This window comes from Brachyhypopomus gauderio, unplaced genomic scaffold (assembly GCF_052324685.1).
Source record: "Brachyhypopomus gauderio isolate BG-103 unplaced genomic scaffold, BGAUD_0.2 sc34, whole genome shotgun sequence".
Classification (NCBI taxonomy): Eukaryota; Metazoa; Chordata; class Actinopteri; order Gymnotiformes; family Hypopomidae; genus Brachyhypopomus; species Brachyhypopomus gauderio.
In genome coordinates this window covers 837,261-842,191 of record NW_027506866.1, presented here as the reverse complement: position 1 = coordinate 842,191, position 4,931 = coordinate 837,261, and the positions used below count along the sequence as shown (strand labels likewise).

The 4,931-nt window shown below is 46.2% G+C and overlaps 1 long non-coding RNA gene across 2 annotated transcripts; it reads left to right on the top strand.

Annotated features, from left to right (window-relative positions):
• Window positions 1-3,727: 3,727 nt before the first annotated feature.
• LOC143485407 (uncharacterized) lies at window positions 3,728-4,325 on the top strand. 2 transcript variants are annotated; one of them, XR_013122871.1, is made up of 3 exons: window positions 3,728-3,760; window positions 4,016-4,061; window positions 4,193-4,325. It is a non-coding gene; the product is annotated as an uncharacterized LOC143485407 (long non-coding RNA). The 2 variants fall into 2 exon arrangements; XR_013122872.1 differs by lacking the exon at window positions 3,728-3,760 and adding an exon at window positions 3,773-3,849.
• The last annotated feature ends 606 nt before the right edge of the window (window positions 4,326-4,931 follow it).

Here is a 4,931-nt window from a genome sequence, read left to right as displayed (position 1 = left end):
TGTCGTACGCGCCCTGTGCAGCGCGGCTGTCGTACGCGCCCTGTGCAGCGCGGCTGTCGTACGCGCCCTGTGCAGCGCGGCTGTCGTACGCGCCCTGTGGGCCGCAAGGGAGCTCCTCCTCTGTGTCCATCTCCTCCTCTGTGCCCCGGCTCCACTCCATGGACTGCTCCGGGCTGCCACCCCGGGAGCAGTCCATTGCACTTTCGCCGGAGCGGTCGGAGGATGGACACTTCACCGAACCCCCTTTCCTAGTCCCGGCTGCTCTCTCAGAGGGAAGCGGACTCTCCTCCTCTCCCTCCGAATCGGAGCCTTCCTCCTCCTCCCCGTCTTCCTCTACGGTGGGAGAGAGACCTACGGGCGGAGGAAGGTAGTCCTCCTCCTCAGACTCCTCCTCCTCCTCCTCGCCGTAGTCCTCGGGAACCGCGTCGCATACCGAGGGGGGGTAGGCCTCCTCCTCCTCGCCCACGTAGTCAACGGTGGAGGCGTCGTCATCCGAAGAGGGGTAGGCCTCCTCCTCCTCGCCACCGTAGTCAATGGTGGAGGCGTCGTAATCCGAGGGGGGGTAGGCTTCCTCCTCCTCGCCACCGTAGTCTATGGTGGAGGCCTCGCCTACCGAAGGGGAATACGCCTCCTCTTCTTCCTGCTCCTCCCCCTCAGAATCCTCCTCCCCGAATTCCGCCTCCGGGGTGGACGCAATTACGCCTACCTGCAGCGGCAAGGTGGCGCGAGAAGGAGCAAGGTGTCGTTCCCTCCATATACGTACCACCCCCTCGCGGAGCATCTCCGCCAGCTCGGGGTCCTTTCGCTCGAGCCCCCGGGCTGTGGCCAGTTGGTAGGCACACACCGGGTCCTTCTTCAGCTCCTCGACCGACGGTGTGGCTTCCTGGCATGGGGGGGTGTCCTTCTCCCGCTTTCTCTGTGCCAGAGTCGTCGTAGCGCCGCGGCGCGAGGGGGAAGACGCAGCGTGGTGATGGCGCTTGCTTGGGCACTTTGCCTTCTTCTGCCGGGTGGCGTAGCCAGGCATGATCTGGGTGTCTCAGGACGGCTCGTCGTTCTGTGACGATGGGGTCGTGGTGAAGGATGAGACACGAATCCCTCTTGTGGCGACAGACGTCACTTTTATTTTTAAACAGATATTGCGCAATAGCGCACGATAGACACTCATACAAGCAGCACAACGTGCAGACATAGACAACGACGAGCACAGGACACTGCGCGAGCGCACATTAAATAGACAAACCACATTAGCCCCACGTGATCACGAGACGATTCACAGGTGAGACTTATTAATCACACAACAAAACCCTAACCACGGATATACACGGACGCAGACAAAGCACGTGGACAACGTTTACACACGCCCAAAAGGGAGGGGCCGGGGTCCTCAACGTGACAAAATCAATATTATTATAGTTATAATAATGATAAATAATAATAATTATTATGTTATTATTGAGTATACTCTTATAAAGTAAGTGGCCCATAACTAGTTATTCAAATGTAATGAGAACATGACTTTTAAAAGTACATTTTAAATTGTTAACTGTGTGCTTAGTAGATTTTAGAAATAGTTGAACTGTCAAAGGTTAGCTAGCTAACCAGTAACTGTAGCTAGCTAACTAGCTAGATGTAAAAATACAGCTAGGGGTATTTTTCGTTGTACTAAATTGGTGAACTTTATGACTATGACTAGTTTGGTTGTTGGTGTGTACAAGGCGCCGTCCTTCCTGGTAGAAATAATTTTAGTCTGATTAATCTGTCAAATGGCGTTAGCAAACTTGCTAACTTTAGCTAGCTAATGTTGCCCAAACCCCCTGGCGCTGGTCGTTCAGGAAACTCGAAAGGCTGTTTCTGTGCATCTGAACATGTTTCACTCCATTTATAATTGAGTACCAAGATGGGTTTTATATTTTACGAATATGGAGTGAAATCTCATAAATCTGCTCATTGGTGAATTGAGTTAAGCAGCGATCGCTAACTGCTGACTTGTTTAGCTGTTAGCTTGCTACCATTAGTTAGCTAGCTGTGTTTTAATGTTGGTTCTGGCGAACTGAGCTGAGATGAACTCGCTTTATTTCAAAACATATTATTACCCTACGAAATACTCAAGCTCAATAATTTCTAATTGCTTTAAACCCCGCAAAATCATTGACAGATTGTCCTGAGAGACAGACTGCATTAAATATCCTGCCTGCAGTATAAACTAGAAACAGGTGTTTAAATTGAGAGCGATGTGCGGCGTGTTCATTAAGCTACTGAACCCCTGCTGTGTAAATGCGCACATTGCGTTTTATTAAAAGATGTCGTGTTTTATTTTATTTCCCAAATGAAATGTAAAAAGTTTGGCACAGTTGGCAGCATGAAGGGCGAGTGCCTTCCAGAACCTTCCAAGGGCAATCTGGGAGAGAGTGGGCGTACTCACACTAGGCACGGTTTGCTGGATCCGTGCTGGGGCCCGGTTATCCCCCCTCCCCACTCCCCCTCTGGCCTGCACTCACACTCGCTTCAGCAACCCGGCCCGAGCACGCTTACGTCATCACAACGCCGCTTTATTTGGGAAAAAGCGCGCTCGCACAACACTATGGAGCTCATGATTCTCTTTTTATTGTATTTTTGGAGTCGTTTTGGGAGTGCAGAAACACGGTGCAAGCACAGATTTATCGATCATTTAACACAACGATTGTCTGCTAATCGCTTTGCCGCTATGACTGTTTAACGTGAGCGTCGCATCACTGATGTCATGTTTGAGTTCCAGCGAAATGAACCAATCAGACGAGGCACCAAGCGGGCCCGGGCACGGATAGCGCTCACACTAGAAGCGAACCGTGCCCGAGTCCACATGAATCGTGCCCTGGCCCACCTCTTCAAAGCGGGCCCGAGCACGGTTAACTGATCCGGGCACGGTTGGAGCGCTCACACTAGCCAAACGAACCGTGCTTCGGCAGGCAACCGTGCCCGGGCCCGGATCGCAGAGCCTAGTGTGAGTACGCCCTTAAGAGTGTGAATAAGATTTACTTTCAGCTTTAATGAAAACACTTGGATTTAATCTGAACTGGTTTATTGTTACAAAATACTTTCCATAATCCAACCTAAGGACTAATGAGTTGGTTGTATGTGTGTAGCATGTTTAAAATGTGTGGTTTTTACTTTTCTGACAGCTCGGACAATCAATATTGGACTTGTGGGATCCCTACATGCACCTGACTGACTGGAACTACAGCAATCTGGATGATGCTCACATGACGGGATTCTTTAGCCAACCATACAAACAAAGGATACTTATTAAACACGGCCTCATTACGCCTGATGAGAAGGTACAGACATTATCTCAACCCTCAAGAAGCACAGAAGACATTGGATTTTTAAAACTTTTTTTAAAACGAAGGAACTATACCTAAATAGCAAATAAAATAAAAATAACAATATTAGGCAGATTTAATATATAACCGCAGTTTGAAGAAAAACCTCTAAACCATCTCTTTATTTCAGGTGCTGTGCTCTGAGATGGAGTTCAGGCGGTTCAAGAGATATATGAAGACTGTGGAGGAGAGCTGGGAAAAACTCTTTGTCCAAAAACAGGCAAGTCAGCTGTCATTTACTTAAACTGCTTTACAGATTTAAAACCTTTGCCAACATAAAATGTTATAGTACAATTTAGAATATAGACTGATGTATAGAATATTTAAGCTGTGTTTGTTTACAATTGTAACATTGCATTTTGTCCTTTCAGAAACAGAGTCTCAAAGAATTCATGCTCAAGGTACTGAGAGGGGAGGTCCCAAATGGTGTCACTGTTTTAGATATGAAAAAGTGGCTCATTAATAATGGGAGGAAAACCTTCAGGAAGATGTAGGTTTCTATGGCTTCAGATTTAATACAAAATATACATCATGAAACTATAATATACATATATAATATAATGTGTGTGCGCATATGAAATTAGAATGATTTCTGTGACCTGTGCAATTGAATTATCATTAAGATTAATATTGTTCCATGTTTGTTGTGTGTGAAGGTACATGAAGTTCATGAAATGAAGTGACCCTCAGAGTGCTGAACTGGTAGGAAGTTTTGCTTGAATATAATATAAAATAACATATAACCATGTACTATTCAGCAGTGGTGCTGTTTCGTGAGATCCTGACTGGGCATTTAAGGTAACTGTACATGTTCACCCCACTGGTTTCCTTAGGCATGGGAGCTGAACCAGCAGTTCCAGCTTGAGGCCCTGGAGAAGGAGGTGATCAGAGAGCTGTATCTGGAAGGCCACGACCAGCGCCACCTGGAGGACCTGAGCCGATCTGGCTCCTCAAGGCCTCTCCCCATTACCACAGTTTCCTCCATCTTATCATATTATGAGTAAGCAATTTAATGAAACCCAGCAACAGAACACGCTTAAGAGGATGAATGAAATATTTTCTTGTCTGAAAGACAAACATGACAGATGGATTTTGTTCTTTTCCATGTGTTAGGAGGAACAGTGAGTCTGATGAAGAAGCTTCAAGCCTTGTGGTGAGTTTGTTAACCCTATTTATAACACTAAAGAGATTATCCTAAATCTTAAGTAATCATAACTGCCTGTAAAATGCATTTACCTTTTGTAAATCATAAAGTATTTTATCTCAAGTACAACTGAAAATCAGTTTGCGTTAAATTGTTTAAAATTATCTTAACTCAAAATTTAAGATCTTGTTTCAACATTTGTTAATCCTGCACACTTTTTCCAACTTGCATAGATAACGGGTGAAAATCTGCACAATTTGACTAGAAGAGTCACTTCTTTAGTGGGAGAAATAAAGGAGAGTCTTGTTCCCGTCCTGCCCGCGCTCCTGCACTCTACTACATCTGGAATTTTGGAAAACCGTGAGACTGCGCTGAGGGTTGTGGAGATTATTACTATAAAAATAATCATGGAGACCTTCAGGGTATCC